At 37.4% G+C, this 21,723-nt stretch overlaps 1 protein-coding gene across 4 annotated transcripts in view; it reads left to right on the plus strand.

Annotated features, from left to right (window-relative positions):
* The window catches only part of PHTF2 (putative homeodomain transcription factor 2), a 131,631-nt gene that overhangs the window by 18,226 nt on the left and 91,682 nt on the right, over positions 1–21,723 (plus strand). The gene's annotated exons all lie outside the window — the stretch shown is intronic.

A 21,723-nucleotide genomic window follows, 5' to 3' on the forward strand; every position in this document is an offset into this window, starting at 1 on the left:
GGATGATGTATTTAAAGTGGTGAAAGGGAAGAACCTAGAATACTAAGAATACCAGCCAAGAATACTCTACCCAGCAAGACTCTCCTTAGGATTTGATGGAGAAAACAAAAGTTTTCCAAACAAGCAAAAGTAAAGAGAATTCAGTGTCACCAAACCTTAGCTTTACAAAAATGCTAAACGCACTTCTCTAGACAGATAACAGGAGGAGGAAAAAGCCCTGCCTAAAGAAAATAAACCCAAAACAGTTAAGAGAATGATAATAGGATCATACATATCAATAATTCTCTTAAATGTAAATGGATTAAATGCACCAACCAAAAGACATAGACTGGCTGGGTGGATGAAAACATGTGCATGTATGTACTTCCACTTACCACATCACTCTGCTTGACCCTCTCCCCCAAATTGTATGTGATTTTTTTATATTGTTAGGTTAATCATGTTACCATTATGGCTTGCATTTGTAACTATCTTTTTTTTTTTTGGTCTGGCTATTGATTGTGAAAACTGATAAACATCTTCTACTATTGTTTTTAAATAGCTATTACTCAGTACCATTGTTAACAGAAAAATAATAGAACTCTGTATCACCAAAACCGAGATCTAGTAGAAAGACCTGTAATCACTTTTTAAAATCCAGATGCATATCAGAATTATCTTGATATGTGGTGATATGTTGCAGATATGTGTCTAACCAGCAATGTTTAAAAACAGCTGGACTATATGATGATCTTTTATTTCTATCTAGTTTGTTTCACTTTTTCTGTTTCATTTTCAGTGCTCCCATTTCATTTAGCTTATGTTCTCTAGTTTCTCCATCTCTTCTAATTTTTTTTTATGTTCTTTCTCAAACATTTATCAAGTGTAGTAGAAAAGCTTTTGTATACATATGTATATGTATAATTATATGTTTTAGAAAACATAACCAATTTTGGCCTAAATAAAAAAATTAGGACATTTTGATTCTACTTTTTGACTTAGTTTGAATAGAATGCTAGATTTCTAATTTAAAAATAGATGTGCAACAAGCAACAGAGGTTTAGTGCATAGCACAGGGAACTATAGTGAAAATTAATTTCAAAATAATGTACGTGTACTTGTGTAACTGAATCCCTTTGCTGTGCACCTGAAACATTGTCAGTCAACTATACTTAAAAAAAAAAAACAACATATTTTATTATTTTTTTTTTCCATTTATTTTTATTAGTTGGAGGCTAATTACTTTACAACATTGCAGTGGTTTTTGTCATACATTGAAATGAATTAGCCATGGATTTACATGTATTCCCCATCCCGGTCCCCCCCCCACCTCCCTCTCCACCCCATCCTTCTGGGTCTTCCCAGTGCACCAGGCCCGAGCACTTATCTCATGCATCCAACCCGGGCTGGTGATCTGTTTCACCCTAGATATCCATGTTTCGATGCTGTTCTCTTGAAACATCCCACCCTCACCTTCTCCCACAGAGTCCACAAGTCTGTTCTATACATCTGAGTCTCTTTTTCTTTATTTGCATATAGGATTATCGTTACCATCTTTCTAAATTCCATATATATGTGTTAGTATACTGTAATGGTCTTTATCTTTCTGGCTTACTTCGCTCTGTATAATGGGCTCCAGTTTCATCCATCTCATTAGAACTGATTCAAATGAATTCTTTTTAATGGCTGAGTAATATTCCGTGGTGTATATGTACCACAGCTTCCTCATCCATTCGTCTGCTGATGGGCATCTAGGTTGCTTCCATGTCCTGGCTATTATAAACAGTGCTGCGATGAACATTGGGGTGCACGTGTCTCTTTCAGATCTGGTTTCCTCGGTGTGTATGCCTAGAAGTGGTATTGCTGGGTCATATGGCAGATCTATTTCCAGCTTTTTAAGGAATCTCCACACTGTTTTCCATAGTGGCTGTACTAATTTGCATTCCCACCAACAGTGTAAGAGGGTTCCCTTTTCTCCACACCCTCTCCAGCATTTATTGCTTGTGGACTTTTGGATAGCAGCCATCCTGACTGGCGTGTAATGGTACCTCATTGTGGTTTTGATTTGCATTTCTCTGATAATGAGTGATGTTGAGCATCTTTTCATGTGTTTTTGTGCCATCTGTATGTCTTCCTTGGAGAAATATCTGTTTAGTTCTTTGGCCCATTTTTTGATTGGGTCATTTATTTTTCTGGAATTGAGCTGCAGGAGTTGCTTGTATATTTTTGAGATGAATCGTTTGTCTGTTTCTTCATTTGCTATTATTTTCTCCCAATCTGAGGGCTGTCTTTTCACCTTGCTTATAGTTTCCTTTGTTGTGCAAAAGCTTTTAAGTTTCATTAGGTCCCATTTGTTTATTTTTGCTTTTGTTTTTAAAATTCTGGGATGTGGTCATAGAGGATCCTGCTGTGATTTATGTTGGAGAGTGTTTTGCCTATGTTCTCCTCTAGGAGTTTGATAGTTTCTGGTCTTACATTTAGATCTTTAATCCATTTTGAGTTTATTTTTGTGTATGGTGTTAGAAAGTGTTCTAGTTTCGTTCTTTTACAGGTGGTTGACCAGTTTTCCCAGCACCACTTGTTAAAGAGGTTGTCTTTTTTCCATTGTATATCCTTGCCTCCTTTGTTGAAGATAAGGTGACCATAGGTTCGTGGATTTATCTCTGGGCTTTCTATTCTGTTCCATTGATCTATATTTCTGTCTTTGTGCCAGTACCATACTGTCTTGATGACTGTGGCTTTGTAGTATAGTCTGAAGTCAGGCAGGTTGATTCCTCCAGTTCCATTCTTCTTTCTCAAGGTTACTTTGGCTATTCGAGGTTTTTTTGTATTTCCATACAAATTGTGAAATTATTTGTTCTAGTTCTGTGCAAAATACTGTTGGTAGTTTGATAGGGATTGCATTGAATCTATAGATTGCTTTGGGTAGTATAGCCATTTTGACAATATTGATTCTTCCAATCCATGAACATGGTATATTTCTCCATCTGTTTGTGTCCTCTTTGATTTCTTTCATCAGTGTTTTATAGTTTTCTATGTATAGGTCTTTTGTTTCTTTAGGTAGATATACTCCTAAGTATTTTATTCTTTTTGTTGCAATGGTGAATGGTATCGTTTCCTTAATTTCCCTTTCTGTTTTCTCATTATTAATGTATAGGAATGCAAGAGATTTCTGTGTGTTAATTTTATATCCTGCAACTTTACTGTATTCGTTGATTAGCTCTAGTAATTTTCTGGTAGAGTCTTTAGGGTTTTCTATGTAGAGGATCATGTCATCTGCAAACAGAGAGAGTTTCACTTCTTCTTTTCCTATCTGGATTCCTCTTACTTCTTTTTCTGCCCTGATTGCTGTGGCCAACACTTCCAAAACTATGTTGAATAGTAGTGGTGAGAGTGGGCACCCTTGTCTTGTTCCTGATTTCAGGGGAAATGCTTTCAATTTTTCACCATTGAGGGTGATGCTTGCTGTGGGTTTGTCATATATAGCTTTTATTATGTTGAGGTATGTTCCTTCTATTCCTGCTTTCTGGAGAGTTTTAATCATAAATGGGTGTTGAATTTTGTCAAAGGCTTTTTCTGCATCTATTGAGATAATCATATGGTTTTTATCTTTCAATTTGTTAATGTGGTGTATTACATTGATTGATTTGTGGATATTAAAGAATCCTTGCATTCCTGGGATAAAGCCCACTTGGTCATGGTGTATGATTTTTTTAATATGTTGTTGGATTCTGTTTGCTAGAATTTTGTTAAGGATTTTTGCATCTATGTTCATCAGTGATATTGGCCTGTAGTTCTCTTTTTTTGTGGCATCTTTGTCTGGTTTTGGAATTAGGGTGATGGTGGCTTCATAGAATGAGTTTGGAAGTTTACCTTCTTCTGCACTTTTCTGGAAGAGTTTGTGTAAGATAGGTGTTAGCTCTTCCCTAAATTTTTGGTAGAATTCAGCTGTGAAGCCATCTGGTCCTGGGCTTTTGTTTGCTGGAAGATTTCTGATTACAGTTTTGATTTCCTTGCTTGTGATGGGTTTGTTAAGATCTTCTATTTCTTCCTGATTCAGTAAAAAACAACATATTTTATAAAAATGACTTTTTCTGCATCTGTAGAGATGATCATATGGTTTTTATTCTTCAATTTGTTAATGTGGTGTATCACATAGATTATTTTGCCTATATGGAAGAAAACTTGCATCCTTGGAACAAATCACAGTTGGATCATGGTGTATGATCCTTTTAATGTGTTATTGGATTCTGTTTGCTAGTATTTTGTTGAAGATTTCTGTATCTGTGTTCATCAGTGAAACTAGTCTTTAATTTTCTTTTTTGTGGCATCCTTTGTCTGATTTTGCTATCGGGTGGTAGTGACCTCACAGATTGAGCTTGGGAGTGATCCTTCCTCTGCAGTTTTTTTGAAACAGTTTGAGAAGGGTAGGTGTTAGCACTTTCTAAATGTTTGCTAGAATTTACCCGTGAAGCCATCTGGTCCTTGACTTCTGTTTGTTGGAAGTTTCAATTTCATTACTTATAATTGGTCTCTTCATACTTTCTGTTTCTTCCTTGTTCAGTTTTAGAAGATTGTACCTTTCTAAGAATTTGTCCATTTCTTCCAAATTATCCATTTTATTAACATATAGTTGCTTGTAGTAGTCTCTTATGATCCTTTGAATTTCTGCTATATCAGTTGTGATTTCTCCTTTTTCATTTCTAATTATGTTGATTTGTATCCTCTCCTTTTTTTTTTTAAATTGAGGAATCTGACTCAAAAAATTGATCAATTTTGTCTCTCAAAGAATCAACTTTTAGTTTCATTGATCTTTGGTATTGTTTTCTTAATTTCTGTTTCATTTATTTCTGCTGATTTTTATGATTTCTTTCCTCCTACTAATTTTTAGTTTTGTTTATTCATTGTTCTTTGGTTGCTTTATTTGTAAAGCAACTTGTAAAGTTTTGAAATTTGTAAAGGTTTGAAAGTTTTCTTGTTTCTTGCGGTAGGATTGTATTCCTGTGAATTTCCCTCTAAGAACCGCTGTTGCTGCCTCCTATAGGATTTGGGTCATTGTGTTTTCATTGTCATTTGCATCTATGTACTCTCTGATATGTTCTCTGATTTCTCTAGTGATCTTGTGGTTATAAGCTTATTGTTTAGCCTTCATGTGTTTGTGTTTTTTATAGTTTTTTTTTTTTTTTTTCTATAGTTGATTCTAATCTCATAGCATTGTGGTAAAAAAAGGTCCTTGAAACAATTTCAGTTTTCTTCAGTTTAACAGGGCTTGATTTGTGACCCATGATGTGATTTATTCTGGAGAATGTTCCATGTGCGCTTGAGAAGAATGTGTATTCTGCTGCTTTTGGATAGAATATCCCATTAATTCTATCTGGTCTAATGTGTCATGTAAAACTTGTGTTTCCTTATTTTCTATCTGGATGATCTGTCCATTGGTATAAGTGGGGTATTAAAATCTCCCACTGCTATTGTGTTACTGTTGATTTCCCTTTCATGGCTGTTAGTGTTTGCTTTATGTATTGAGGTGCTCCTATGTTGGGTGCATAAGTATTTATAGTTGTTGTATCTTCTTCTTGGATTGATCCCTTAATCGTTATATAGTATATTTTTGTCTCTTGTAACAGTCTTTGTTTTAAAGGCTGTTTTGTTTGATGTAAGTATCACTACTCTGGCTCTCTTTTGATTTGCATTTGCATGGAATATCTTTTTCTGCTCCCTTACTTTCAGCCTGTGTATGTCAATAGGTCTCAAGTGGGTATCTTGTAGATAATATACATGGTTCATGTTTTTGTATCCATTCAGCCAGTCTGTCTCTGGCAGCGTTTAATCCATTTATGTTCGAGGTTATTATCAATATGTTAACGTTTTCTTAATCATTTCGGGTTTGTTGTCTACAGGTCTCTCTCTCCTCTTGTTTCCCTCTTAGAGAAGCTCCTTTAAAATTCGTTGTAAAGCTGATTTGGCAGTCCTGAATTCTTAGCTTTTGTCTATCTGTAAAGCTTTTGATTTCTCCACTGAACCTGAATGAGGTGATTGCTGAGTAGAGTTATCTTTGTTGTAGGCTTTTCCCTTTCATCACTTTAAATATATCCTGTTGCTCTCTTTTGGCCAGCAGAGTTTCTGTTGAAAGATTAGCTGATAACCTTATGGGGTTTCCCTGGTATATTATTTGTTGTTTTTCTCTTGCTGTTTTAGTATTTTTTCTTTGAATTTAACTTTTGTTATGTTGATTAATATGTGTCTTGGTGTGTTTCTTCTGGGTTTATCCTGTGTGGGACTCTGCTTCTTGGACCTGGTGGCTGTTTTCTTTCCCATGTTAGGAAAGTTTTTGACTGTTACCTCTTCAAATTTTTCTCAGCCGCTTTCTGTTTCTCTTCTTCTGGGATCCCTATAATTTGGATGTTGCTGCGTTTAATGTTGTACCTGACTTCTCTGAGACTGTCCTCATTTGTTTTCATTCTTTTTGTCTTTATTCTACTCCTTGGCAGTTATTTCCACCATTGTATCTTCCAGTTCACTTATTTGTTCTTCTGCCTCAGTTATTCTGCTATTGATTCTTTCTGGTGTATTTTTCATTTCAGTTATTGTGCTGCTTATGACTGTTCTTTAGTTCTTCTAAGTCCTTGTTAAACGTTTCTTGTATTTTTTGGATTCATACCTCTGTTCTATTTGTGAGATTGTGGATCATCTTTACTATCATTTCTCTCTGAGTTCTTTTCAGGTAGATTACCTATTTCTTTTTTCATTTGTTTGATCTTGTAGGTTTTTGCTTGGCTTCTGCATCTGCAACAAATTTTTTGTTATGTAATTTTTATTGATACGTGGGGCTGTGTTCCTGTCTTAGTGGTGGTTTGGCCTGTGGCGTCCAGCACTGGAGTTGGGTGGACTGGGGTTTGCCGGCAGCTGGGTGGAGCCAAGTCGTGGTGCTGAGATAGGACCTCTGGGAAGGTTCACACCAGTTACTAGTCCCTGAGACCAGTTACTGTTCCCTGAGCCCTGAAGTTCTCTGTTAGTCCAGCAGCTTGATCTCAGCGCTCCCACCACAGAGTCTCAGACCTGACCCTGGCCTATGAACTAAGAACCTGCAAAGCCACATGGTGGGGCATGAAAGAAAAAAAAATACAACAAACAAAAAAGAGCAGAACAAGAAGAAAGAATAAAAAATAAAATTAGAAAACTGAAAAGTTTATTAGGTAAAATAAAAACAAAATGAAACAAATTTAAAAAGCACAAGAACAAAGATATTAAAAATTTTATTTTAATTTTTAAGAAAATTAAAGCAATTAAAAACTTCCTGGTGTTTCCACTGTCGGTGTCCTTGCCCCTACAGTGAGCTACATCCAACCTTCTCCTCCCCAGGAGGGCCTCCAAGACCTCTAGGTAGGTCTCTGCACCCAGTGTGTTAGCCCCGCCTCGTTACTTTCCCCAGCATCTGCTCTTGTAGCTTGCCTGGAGGACACGTGTCCATGGGGCCAGCTGGGGTGCTGGCTCCCATGGGCGTGCCCACAGGGGCCAGAGCAGCAGGGGAGTCTTTAGAGTGGGAGGGCATTGCATATTGAGCACTTTAATTTCTGACTCAACAAGATGTTCTAGGATCACCTTGACATGTCTCTATGCCAGCCCTGAAATTAGACATAGCTCTAAGGAGCCTTGGTTTCTTTACTGTAGTAGGGGGAAAAAAGTGAAAAGTGAAATCGCTTAGTGTGTGTGTCTGACTCTTTGCGACCCCATGGACTGAAGCCTGCTAGGCTCCTCCATCCATGGGATTTTCCAGGCAAGAGTACTGGAGTGGGTTGCCATTTCCTTCTCCAGAATAGTATTTAAATATTTACTTGTTAGATGTGCTTATTGCTACTGAGAAATTGTTGCATCTAAGCCCTCTTAGTGAATATAGCTAAGTGTGTTGATTATGTGTGAGTATGTATGTGTGTGAATGTATGTGATACATACCTTTACTTTTAGAAACTGTTATTGAGTTAACCAGTGTCATGGTTGTTAAAAATTTTAAAAGTGAGTATACTCTTAGGTTGCATTACTAAGTGATCATGTTCATTATAAATACACAGTTGTTTTGCATTCTTTAGACAAATAGATTGTTTTGTTGGCCAACTAGATTCCAGGAATTTAGATCTTATCTGACAAGGAAGATGACTAGATGGAGAGAGGTTTGAAAGGCATGTTATGTGAAGAACAGTTGAAGGAGGTAGATATATTTAATCTAGAAAAAGGAAAGATTAACAACAGCATGTACTTGCTATATTATTTTCTTTGAAGGCAGAAGAAAATGTGCTCATGTAGAGTATAATATAGGTGAGTGTAACTTAAGAAAGACAGCCAACTTACCTTTGCATAAGGAAATTTTTGAGGCAAACTCTTCTAATAGAGTGAATTGCCTTGAGAAATCCTCAAACTAAGTTATTGTCTTTTCAACTGGTAGAAAAGTTTGCCCATTTTCATATAATTAATTTGTACCATGAGAAGTTGGAAGTACTTGAAAGATGTCTAAGAATGCCGTATTTAGTGGCTTGTTAGTTAATTGTGTTGGCCGTATTTAGTTAATTGTATGTGTTATGAGGCGCCTCCTGAGGAAAAGGCTCTGCTGTGTGAGAAGCAACCTGGTTGTGGTTTTCCCTTGTGTGTTTATGATGCAGCAGCACAGTAGTAGGCTCTGGGCAGTCCTCAAGGAGACGGCTTGACTTTTTCTAATCTAGTGCGTTTAGGGGATAGTTGAGACGAGAGATGTAATCTTCATGTAAGTAGTCATTACATACACATGGTATTTAAACCGAGATGTTTTGAAGTGATTACCAAGGGACTAAATGAAGACAGATGTCAAGGAATGAGATAAGGGAGAAGATGGGAGTCAGCAAAGAAACTTGAGGAATAGCCAGAAATTTTGGGGCAAACCCAAGAGAGCGGTTTTCTGGAGGGTAAGTGACTATTGTTCTGAGTGGAGGGAACATAGTCAGCTGTGTTGTATACTGCTGATTAGATGAGGAACTGAGACTTGACCATTGGATTTGGCAACCTGAATTCATTGGTGTCCTTAAAGAGAACTTTCATTGGAGTGTGGGCAGCAAAGATATGCTTGGATTGAAGAGAGGAAGTAGAGAAATTGGAGGAGATAGCAAAATTTTGCCATGAAGGGGAGAACAGAAATGGAATATTTCCTTTTGTGGAGCACATACCTTCTGTGTATACAGTCATCCGTTGGTACTCACAAGGATTGGTTCCAAGACTCCCTACTAGGGATACCAAGATTCACTTGTGCTCAAATCCTTTATATAAAAAGGCATTGTACTGTATAGCTGGAGGGATTAGGCACCAATGAAAAGAATGAGTTATACATAGTTGAGCTATTGGTTCTGGTTAAACCGTAGTTGTAGTATGTTAGAAAGTACTTTGCTCTGTGGTATGGATTTGGATGGGCTAGAAATTGAAGTGTTGGTTTCCTGATTTGTAGAAAACTCCCTCAGACACAAGGATGTTACGAGTGTAGTGGCTATTAAACTGTTGCATTCCTGAATTTCAGGCAGCTTGAGTCAGTTGGCATGGTAGTTAGTAGTAATATGAAGCAAAACCCCCAAATTTCATTTTCATTAACCTTGAATTGATGGTCTGGACATATTAATAATGGTATTATTACATGAAATAATGAAGTTTGATCACCAACCATAGGTTCATTTTAAAAATGACTCCGTTTCCAAAAATAGTTCACTTGTCCCATAAGAAGTTACCTGGTATATTTTAAGCCACATGTCCTAATTTTAAATTGGCCACTTTAACTATGGGGTGAGAAAACCCAGGGGACACAATTTGATTCTTACCACTACTTCACCATTAATCCTGCATCTCCTTTCTTAAAACTAATTCCAAGTCCATTCCTTATATATGTATGCTTCCGCTGTAGTTTCGATTACTTACTGTAAGGGAGTGAAGTTGTTAGATGCTTGTGTTTAGCCCACTCTTTCTGTTTTCTGGGGGTTTTTGGCTGTGCTGGGTGGCATGTGGAATCCTAGTTCACAGACCAGGAATCAAACTCATGTCCTCTGCACTGGAAGCATGGAGTCTTAACCACTGGAACCCAGAGAAGTCCCCACCGTTCTTTTCCCTGGTAGTTTCAAATATTTAAATCTTAAGTTGTTCTTCATTAAGTCATTTGAACATCATTGTTTATATATTCTCACCATTTAATTTCCTGTGATAATCTGGTCCTAGAAGAGTCCAAAGTAACTTGTCAAATACGTCAGAACAAGGAAAAAGTCATTTTAGAGTGAGAAATTACCTCTAGAACTAAAAGGCAAGCATGAAAATATATTTGATAATCCATATGGCTTGACTGTAGGGTATATGTGGATGGCAGATTGGAGTGGGGAGTTAAGAGGTCATGTGTGGAAGAAGATAGAGATGATGGATGCTGCTGCAGCAGCATCTGGTTATGAAAACAACGAATCTGTGATCAGGTTGTAAAGGAAGGGTCTTTTGTATACTATGCTGATACAACTCTTTTGTTAGGTAATAGGAAATTAATAGAGATTTTTAAGAAGAGAAACATGAAGTCAGTAGTTTAGACAGATAAATGGTGAAAGTGAAGAAGTAATAAGAGGCCGTTAGAGTAGTCCTGGTGATAGATGATATGAGCTTGCACTAAGTATGTGGTAGTGGGGCCAGGGACAGGTTATATAAGAGATGTTTTGCCCGTGTGACAGATAGACTATATTAATTTATTCCTTCATATTTATTGAATGGTTTCCATGTGCCAGGAATAGAATTGGTGGTGGTGAGAAAGGGAAGAAGACAAGGATGCCAGGGTTCCTTGCTTAAGTACCAAGTTGAGTAGATAGTAAATGAATAGTAGATTAGAGGAGGGAAAATGCATTTTAGCTTTGTTTTTCCCTGGAGGTAGTTGTCACAGATTCACAGAAAAGCTTAAGCTTGGTCCTATATTTTCTGTTTAGTATCTTGATTTTATGAAAAGAATTGAAACTGAATGTCTTCCCTTTACTTCCCTTTGTTAGAAATAACAGAAGTAAAATTGCAGCTGTTGTTAGTTTAGCATCCTATTTTAGAATATTTAAATTTTGCTTTTCAGTTGAGTCATTAACTTAAAAGATTGTCATTAGTACCTAAAAAATAAGTACTAAAAAGTAAATTTAGGGATTTGTGAGTAAAAATGAAGTTCAGTCAGTTCAGTTCGGTTGCTCAGTTGTGTCTGACTCTTTGTGACCCCATGGCCTGAAGCACACCAGGCTTCTCTGTTCATCACCAACTCCTGGAGCTTGCTCAAACCCACGTCCATTGAGTTGGTAATGCCATCCAACCCTCTTGTCTTCTCTTGTCTCCTTCTCCTCCTACCTTCAGTCTTTCGCAGCATCAGGATCTTTTCCATTGAGTCAGGTCTTCGCATCAGGTGGCCAAATATTGGAGCTTAAGCTTCAGCATCAGTCCTTCCAGTGAATATTCAGGACTGATTTCCTTTAGGATGGACTGATTTGATCTCCTTGCTGAACAAGGGACTATCAAGAGTCTTCTCCAACACCACAGTTCAAAAGCATAAATTTCTTCTGTGCTCAGCTTTCTTTATGGTCCAACTCTCATATCCATACATGACTACTGGAAAAACCATAGCTTTGACTATGGAATCACATAATTTTCCTTTGCTGAAACCAAATGAAAATAGGAAAAAGTGGGTGTGGGGAGAGGAGAGGGCAACAAAATGGAATAGAATCTGAAAAAGTATGTGCAACCTTATGCCAAATACTTCAGAAAATAGAGGCCAGAAAAGAAGGAGAAAATACTAGATGTATCTGTCAAGGTTTATAATTCCAGCCCCATATCCAAGAAGCCAGACTAAGGAAAGATAAGGTCTATAAAATATGAAGTATTCTCAATAATTCTCTTCAGGTAGGCAAATCTAAGGGATAAGTTAGGGAGCAAAAAATCAACAAAAAATCCCTAAAGACCCTCACATACTGTTTCTGAGCCTCACACTGTCAAGGACCATTGACATTCTGAAATGTACTCTGGTTAAGGATAAGAACCAAAACCCATGAAGATAGATAGGACAGTCCCCAATGGGGGCATGGATCCTGGTAGAGGATACTAAATGACTTTTCAGCAGTGGCTGTTCTCAGTTCAGACTTTTCCTGACCATTGATGGATTATAGAAAAAACGATTAAAACAGCACTGTCCAGTTCTCAAACTGAAGTGTGTGTGTGCTGTGTGCATGCACATGTATGCACAGAAATAAAAGTGGTCCTGGGTAAGAAGGATGTTGAAATTGTCAGAACCTATTGGATAACAGAATAAGTAAGAGCTTCAGTGTAGCAGTCCCCATGTTAAACATAATCAAGAGTTTATTTTTAATGACATGGCAACTCTACAAATACACTACAGGGGGAAAAAAAAAAGACCATGAACAAAACAATACGACTATCCTACATTAGCATAACTTGTATTCCTCAAATAGAAACTCCAACAAATGGAACAGAAAAAGATTTAAGGAAAAAAAAGGAAAAAATTTATGAGATTAAAAAGAAACACTTGCAGGTTGAAAGACTCTAAACAGCAGAGAAAATCTCATGAAACAATGAAAAATGACTACACCCTCGTAGTTATTAACTTCAGAAATAAGCAGAGAATTATTTTGGAATCATGGCCAAAATGAAAATCTGACTTACATGGGGAGGTGGGACGCAGGGATCTAACTGACTGCAAACTTCTCAGTTATACAGTTCCAAAAGACAAGCCAACATTTATGAAGTTTTGATGGCAAAAAAAATAGAAAAAATGATTGTGTATCAAAACTATTATATACAACAGTATTAGATTTGGTTTGGCTGCTAATAATAGTTGCTAAAGCTGTAAGGATTTATAATATTAGATACAAGAAGTATGGAGGTAGGCAGTCCAGAACTGGTGTGGTGGTTCCACTAGGCACCCTAGGTTCCTTCTTGTCAATGAATATACCTAGCTTCTGTCTCAGGGTCACAATCCATGGTGCTTCCTGTAGCTTTGGCCATTAGAACAGCATTCCAAGGAGCAGGAAATAAAAAGGGGGAAAAGAACAAAGGGCTTTCTCCAGCTGAGATTTCTTTAAGGGGCTTAACTTGGAAGTTGTACCTAACACCTCTTGTGTCTGGACCAGAACACAATCATAGCCACACCTGGCTTAGGAAAGGTCTTTATCTTGGGCAACAATGTGCTCAGCAAAATTTTGCCAAAGGAAGAGGAAGATGGAATAATGAGAGTCAACTAGCAGTCTCTGGTGATTTTTATTATTTCTTCTCATTTGACCTTGATTTCTGTCTCTTCCACTCCATTTGAATTGCTTCTATGAATTAATTCTAACTTCTGTTTTGTTTAATCCAGTGATCTCTTAGCAGCCTACTCTTCTGTAAAAGACCCTCCTCTCTTGGCCCCTCTTTTTTCAATTCTCTGAATAGTAGTAGACTTGAGGCTGAACCATTCTCTAATTATAATCTTCTTAGTTGATATGGCAGTCACATGATTTTATTGAAATAATTTCTGAAAGGCACAGGTGTTAAGTTTTGTTTAGTTTTGACCTAAACCTGTATAGTCTACCTCTGATTTTTTTTTTCCCCCAATAGTGCTAAAGCTTCTTTTTATTTTTCATCAGGTGGATCTTTTTCTTTTTTATGCAGCTTTATTTCTGGTTGCACTGGGTCTTTGTTGCAGGACGGGCCTTTCTCTGGTTGGGGTGAGCAGGGGCTACTCTCCATTGTGGTGCATGGGCTTCTCACTGCAGTATTCTCTCTCTGTGGAGCCCAGGCCAGGCGCCTCTGCTCAGTAGTTTGTGGTACATGGGCTTAGTTGCCCTGCGACATGTGGGATCTTCCTGGACCAGGGAGCGAACCCATGTCTCTTGTATTGGCAAGTGGACTCTTTACCACTGAGCCACCAGGGAAGACCTCCCCCCCGGCCCCGATTTTAAATGTTGGCTGTGTATTCGTGACTTTTATACCCATATTTCTATCCCTCATCTTTATCTTGAGCTCAGACTCAAGAATCTAACTACTTGTTGGACATCTTTATTTTTCTGTCTACTAGGTAATGTCCCCTTAACAAGCCTAAATCAAATTTTTTGTGTTACTCTCATAAACCTTTTTTTTTTTTTAATGGGAGTCCAACTGAGAAAAATGATTCAAACCAAATATTTAGATTTCTTTCCCTTATTCTTCCCTTCATTCTGCCCCAAACTAGTCCATTCCTATATCTTGTTGATTTTACCTATAAATAAAATTCAAAACTGCACACCCATTGCCATCCCTACTGCTTGCATGTGAGCCCAGCATACTGTAGCTTCTGTGTGAGACTGACTTTCTTAACTAGGCTTGCTGTTTCTACTCTGAGTTCTTCAGTCCAGTCCTTTCTCTTCACAGCTCTGACTGGTCTTTGCAAGTTAGATTATCACTGCTTTGCTGAAGTCACTTCAGTGGCTTCCTATCTTTATAATAAAATTATTTGCTATGATGTCTGAGACCCTATGAAAAGGCTCTTATCTCCCTTTCATATTTCATCTTGAGCCAGTGTCATCTGTGTCCATTATGCTTGTGTCACACAGGCCTCCTTTCTGCTTCTTAAAAATTCTAAGCTCCTTCTTACTTCAGGGTCTTTGTGCTTACTACTGTTCCCTCTGCTCAGGACTTCCTCCCTCCATTCTTAGCCTGTCTGTCCTCATCCTTCAGATCTCAATTTACAGGTCATCTTAGAGGGGACTTCTTTGGCTATCTTTTCCAAAAGTGCTGCACTCCATCCCAACTATATCTCCCTGTTTATTTCCTTCATAGTACCACCTAAACACAAAATTATCTTGATGTTAATTTATCTTGTCCTGCTGTTACTTTATCTTCTCTCTTCGCGTTGTAGTTTGCTTCATGGCAGGGACCTTGGTTTCTGTTTACTCTTCTGTTCTTAGTTCCTGCAGCAGTGCAATGTTAGTGCTTAGTCAGTCAGATACTGGCTGAAACATCTCTCAAGTAGTGTTTTTCAGATTTTATTCATGGTATTTTTAGTGAGTAATTTTTGATCTCTGAATACTTTCTGAAGTTCTATTAAATCCTTAAAACATTGGATTATCATTTCATGCATTATCATTTTGATAATGGAGTACCTGGAACACTAAGTTAGGTAGTATTTTAGTAGACACCTCTAATAACATATTCATATTTGAATGGAGTCTGAACAGTTCATGTAAAAAAGTTTCTTGTGAGTAAATGAGGAAGTTAAACTATTTAGATCGTATTTCATTGTTGACTTCTCCAAATGGCACAACAGTTTAAAATGACAATCACTTACCCAGTACACTGTCAAATGAGTATTCAAAGGACCTCCTAAGTATTAAAAAAAAAAAAGAAAGCCCAAAGGAATGCTATCAGTAGAGATTTCGTAGGTATGTGCTAAAGTTAAGAAGCTACTTTAAAGGACATGCAGGGTGGGTTGGTTGTACACATCAGAAAGTTCTACAGAAGGTATTCTGGGTATTAAGATTATAACTCTAGGGATTCTCTTAGATTTCACAATAGTGCAACATGTTTTTGTAAATACAGATTTAGAAGTTGTTCAGTCACCCAGTTTTCTCCCGACTTTTTGTGACCCAAGAACTGCAGCATGCCAGGCCTCTCTGTCACTCACCATCGCCCAAAGTTTGCCCCAAGTTCATATTCATTGCATCAGTGATGCCATCCAGCCATCTCATCCTTGGACGTCCTCTTCTCCTTGTGCCCTCAGTCTTTCCCAGCGTCAGGGACTTTTCCAGTGAGTTGGCTGTTCACATCAGGTGACCAAAATACTGGAGCTTCAGCTTCAGCTTCAGTCCTTCTAGTGAGTTCAGGGTTGTTTTCCTTTAAGGTTGACTGATCTGATCTCCTTGCTGTCCAAGGAACTCTCAGGAGTCTTCTCTAGCACCACAGTTCAAAGGCATCAGTTCTTTGGCGCTCTGCCTTCCTTCTTTATGGTCCAGGTCTCACAACTCTATGTGGCCGCTGGTAAGACCATGGCCTTGACTGTATGGACTTCAGTCAGCAAAGTGACGTCTCTGCTTTTCAACACACTGTCTCGGTTTGTCATAGCTTTCCTGCCAAGAAGCAGTTGTCTTCTGATTTCATGGCTGCAGTCACCATCTCCAGTGATTTTGAAGCCTAAGAAAAGGAAATCTGTCACTGTTTCTGCCTTTTCCATTTCTATTTGCCATGAAATAATGGGGCTGGATGCTATGATCTTAGTTTGTTGAATGTTGAGTTTTAAGCCAGCTTTTCCACTCTCCTCCTTCACCCGTGTCACAAAGAGGTTCTTTAGTTCCTCTTTGCTTTTTGCTTAGAATGGTATCATCCATTTATCTGAGGTGGTTGTTGTTTCTCCCACCTGTCTTGATTCCAGCTTGTAACTCATCCAGCCTGACCTTTCTCAAGATGTACTCAGCGTGTAAGTTAAATAAACAGGGTGACAGGCAGACAGCCCTGTCATATTCCTTTCTCAATCCTGAACCAGTTAGTTGTCCCATACAGGGTTCTAACTGTTGCTCCTTGACCCACATACAGGTTTCCCAGAATCAGGTAAGGTGGTCTGGTATTCCCATCACTTTAAGAGCTTTCTACAGTTTGTTATGTTTAACACAGTCAAAGGCTTTAGTGTAATTGGTGAAACAGAGGTAGATGGTTTTCTGAAATTCACTTGCTTTCTCTATGATTCAGCGAATGTTGACAATTTGATTTGATCTCTGGTTCCTCTGCCTTTTCTAAACCCAACTTGGTCGTTCGGAAATTCTTGGTTCTTGTAGCGCTGAAGCCCAGCATGTGAGATTTAAGCATGACCTGCTAGCAGGGGAGATGAGTGCAGCTGTCTGATGCTCTGAGCATTCTTCGGTACTGCCCTTCTTGGGAACTGGGATGAGGATTGACCTTTTCCCGACCTGTGGCCACTGCTGGGTCTTCCAGATTTGCTGGAAAAGACTGTAATTTTTCTTAGTGTGGGTGTTATCCGCTAGCCCCCAAAACATGAACTATGTGGTGTTTCCTTGAAGGAAAATAAAAATTTCAAATACTCCTTTTATGAACTGATATAATAGAAAGTGTGTAACTTTTAGACTTCTTTTTGCATTGTTTTTTTTCTATCCTAAGATTGAAAACAATTTTTAAAATATAGTTTGTGATGTTTATTCTTCACAACATTTCCATGAAATAAAGTTCTGTTCCAGATGAATTATTTTGTAAGTTTTCAAGAAGCTGTAGCAATGTGTAGGTCACATGATTAGAACATAGCCACCCTGAAACTAGTAGAAGTTTTCCTTCTGTCCATACCACATTCCTTCTACCAGAATTTCACTTTTTTCCTAAGTTCAGTATCAGTATGAAAAAATTTGGTTTGCACATTAGTGTTTATTATTTTTTTAAAGAGAAAACTGCCTTGTTCCTAGTTTCTGAAATCTAAAATTTACCTATTTTAGCCTTGGAGGATGCAGCTGAATTATATTTAACTATAGAATTATACTTCATAGGTTTGCAAATCATTATTTATTTGTTGATTGATATATCAGTTAATAAACCAGCTATATTAATCATACTTCACTATAGTTTTGTACCTTTTACTATTAGGGAAAGTGTTTCTCTGTTTATATGTGTGTTGAGGTAGTGTAGGAGTTTGACAGGTAGATTTTTTAATTTTGGCCTGTCTACTAAAAATTGTCCCTCTCCATCTGACACTACAAGAATGAAGTTGTTAGCCACTGACCTTCAACACACCCTGAGAGGAATTCAGGGTGGGATTCTGGAATGAAGCACTCTGTGCTCTTGGAGAAACTGGCAGTACAGGCCTTCAGCTAGTTAGATACTTTGAGAAGATTTTATGAGCCCAATTTCTTTTATATTCTCACATCTGGAAAAAATCATTAGCAGAGACATCTGCTCCTCGTGACTAGCAACAGTCTTCTTGTGACCAGCAGCAGCCTTCTGCCAAAATGTGTGACTAACTGCTCATATCCCCTTTCACTAAAATTACATACATACCAACCTTGCCCCCTACCTCTTCAGAGCAACCTGAAAGGCTGTCTTTCGGTTGTTGGCCTCATTTTACCCAAATAAAACCTAACTGACAGCTCTTATGTTGTTCCTTTTTTTTTTTTTTAAGTCAACAGGCCCTTAAATTCATTCATCTGTGATGATACTTTGGTTGGCAGATATCTGTTTAATCTGGTTTGTAAACATTTGTGTTTATTAGATATAAAAGGGTATGAGAGAGTTCAGAAGTAATAAACACTTGCTTTAAAAGAACTTACGAGGGACTTCCCTGGTGGTCCAGTGGCTAAGACTCCATGTTCCCAAAGCAAGGGGCCTGGGTTTGATCCTTGGTTAGGGAACTAGATCCCACATGACACTATTGAAGATCCTGCATGCCACAGCTAAGACCTGGCATAGACTAATAAATAAATATTAAAACAAACAAACAAAAAAACTGCAGATAGTGGTAGGGGCATGTATAGGCAAGTATACAAAAGTCTATACAAAACAGAACATATTAAGTGTGATAGGAATACAGAACAGGATGAGAAATATTTAAAATGGAGGAATTTGGGAGAAACTTATAGAGAAAGAGGAATTTAGAAGACCTTGAAATCTTCGTTGTTTGGAAAGAGAAGAAGTGTTAATTTTGGCAGAGAGGTAGAAAAGTGGAGGAAGTATGGTATGATTGAAACAGATGTGTGAGAAGATGGTGAGCAATAATGTTGGATAAGTAGGGTAGTGTGAGATTTTAGAGGGTCTAAATACAGTTCTAAGTGCAGTGGGGAGTGATGGTAGGTTGTTGAATAGCATAACAATGAGGACCCAAATATATATCATTGATTTAGATACATGTGACCCCATGGACTGCAGCACACCAGGCCTCCCTGTCCATCACCAACTCCCGGAGTTTACCCAAACACATGTCCATTGAGTCGGTGATACCATCCAGCCATCTCATCCTCTGTCGTCCCCTTCTCCTCCTGCCCTTAATGTTTCCCACATCAGGGTCTTTTCAAATGAGTCAGCTCTTCGCATCAGGTGGCCAAAGTATTGGAGTTAACATCAGTCCTTCCAATGAACACCCAGGACTGATCTCCTTGAGGATGGACTGGTTGGATCTCCTTGCAGTCTACGGGACTCTCAAGAGTCTTCTCCAACACCACAGTTCAAAAGCATCAATTCTTTGGTGCTTAGCTTTCTTTATAGTCCAGCTCTCACATCCATACATGACTGCTGGAAAAACCATAGCTTTGACTAGATGGACCTTTGTTGACAAAGTAATGTCTCTGCTTTTTAATAAGCTGTCTAGGTTGGTCATAACTTTGACATAGTAAAGAGTTATTTCAGATGCTATGACAAGATATGGTGACTAAAGCAGCTTCAAGGATAGAATTAACTCAGGGTAATTGCCTGTGGCAATATTTGAATGTTATGCCTATGGTTAGCTCTGTTTTCATAATTGGATTATTTTTATATCTTAATACCATCTTTCTATCAGGTCATTTGATCAGAAATTAAAATCCTCTTAAAATCCTGTGTTTAAGGTACTCAACAAGTATAATATTCTCCTTTTTTCTGTAAATTAAACTTAGTGTCATAATTTAGCATATAAAGTTATTTAGCACGAACTATCATGATAAAAGAGATCTCTTCCTGGACAGTCAGAATCAGGGAAGTTGGAAAAGCTTTATAAACAATCTTCATTATTAATGAAACCATTTGTTGACTTATTTCTTGTTTATACTCATGTGTCTTTATGCTTTGTCAGATGTCTGATTCAGGAATGCATCTTAGCATGTTGTAAAACCTGTTTTAAAAATAGATATGAGCCACTCAGAGTCACTGAAAGGTTGTTGACACAGTGGAAAACCTGTTAAATGAATTTGCGGAGCAAAACTTACCTTTACATGAATTATGGTTGTGTTTCATTTTTTTTTTTAAACAAAATTGAAATTTTATTTCCGTAGGTTCATATGAATTTAATTAAAGTATTTAGAACATTTTATACACCTAGTGTAATATTATAGTTGATTTTTGAAATTTATTTCCAAGGATAGTGTGGTATAAACCAAAGCATATTAAAAAATACTTTTCACGTAATTTTATTTGAACCAGGTACTGTTTTCCTAACTTGCATTGAAGCATTTTTCTTAAAAAAAAAAAAAAAAACCAAAACTATTTATATGTGACAATTTAAATATTTTTCAAATGTATTAAATATCTCATATTTAGTAGATTGAATAAAAAAATTCTTTCACATTTTGTATATGAAATATATGTTATTTATACCTGTGGGACATTAGGAAAAAGGATTTTTACTTTGGTAGATAATGTGGAATTTTCATCAGTAAAGGTTGGCTGAGATTAAAGGACAGTAAAGTGAAAAATTGATATTGTCATACTTTTTGTAGCATTTTTTGTAATTTGCATTTGGTAAGGTGGGGACAGAAGCCGGGGAAAAAGAGAGTTAAACCAGTTGGGAAAACATACACATATCTTAACAGACAGTTGCAGTGACTGTGTAATGTTTTAATGAATAGTCTGCTGACAGAATCAAGGGAAAACCTCTGGGACAAAATGTGGTTACAATTAATGAAGTATTCCTAGAGGCCTCCAGGAAAAAACAAAGGGGAGATTTTCCTCCCAAAACCTTGGTAAGAGAAATGAAGGTAGTCACATTTGACTGAGGAAGTTCACTGTGTGAACAAAGGATGTGAACTTTGAAGTCTCTCAGTAATTGGTGTGTATATAGTCGAGATTTGACATTGCACTCTTAAGATAATTAGGTGGTGGTGGTGTTTAGTTGCTCAGTTGTGTCTGACTGTTTTGGAACCCCATGGACTATAGCCTGCCAGGCTCCTTTGTCCATGGGATTTCCCAGGCAAGAATTTTATTTTAAATATCAATAAAAAGGGATTGAACTTTGTTTTCCTTCTTTAAACTGATTGCCATGTTTAAAAAAAATGAACTATTAATACTCCCTAGTTACTGAATTGGGGAACTTTAAAATATAATATAATTATAATTGAGCATCTATATGTATTAGACATCAGAAAGCATTTTATGTTATTGTATTATTTATTAGTCACAAGAATCTTATAGAGGATAGATAGGTATAGTTGTTCCTATTTTATAAATATAAGAAACTAGGTCATAGAGGTGAATGACCTCTTCAATATTACGTATTCGCTAGTGGAGCCATTTGAATCCTTGTCTTTTGATTCTGTGCTCCTCTTCTCATGATATGTGGGAATTTTTGAGGTTTTCACAACATGGTTTACTTGAATTTGATCAATTAAAGATACAGTCAGTATCTTAGGAAAGGTAGTAAGTAATCTGGTCTCTAACAGTATCAGAAATAATAGGCAGTCACAACGTCGTAAATCAACTATTTCAGTAAAAGTTAAAAAAATTGCAGTAAATTCTGCCTTAAATTTTAGAAGTTGATCTGATTATTTGAACTTGTTGGTAATTATTGTCATTATATTTGAATCATTATACGCCGCTAAAAATGGAGTATAAAACCTCTGGTATTTTGTTTCCTCTGGGTGAACTTTGGCCATTGCAGATCTGCATGTGCCAGGATTGGCTGAGGAGGGTGCTCTCGACTCAGAATTTCCTTGAGATCCTGTTTGGCCTTGGATGATCCCAATTTGTAAAATGAATTCTGGGGCCAGTATCTGCATTTGAACCTGTCTAGGCTCATCAGAGTCGGACACGACT

Source organism: Odocoileus virginianus, chromosome 1 (genome assembly GCF_023699985.2).
Source record: "Odocoileus virginianus isolate 20LAN1187 ecotype Illinois chromosome 1, Ovbor_1.2, whole genome shotgun sequence".
Lineage (NCBI taxonomy): Eukaryota > Metazoa > Chordata > Mammalia > Artiodactyla > Cervidae > Odocoileus > Odocoileus virginianus.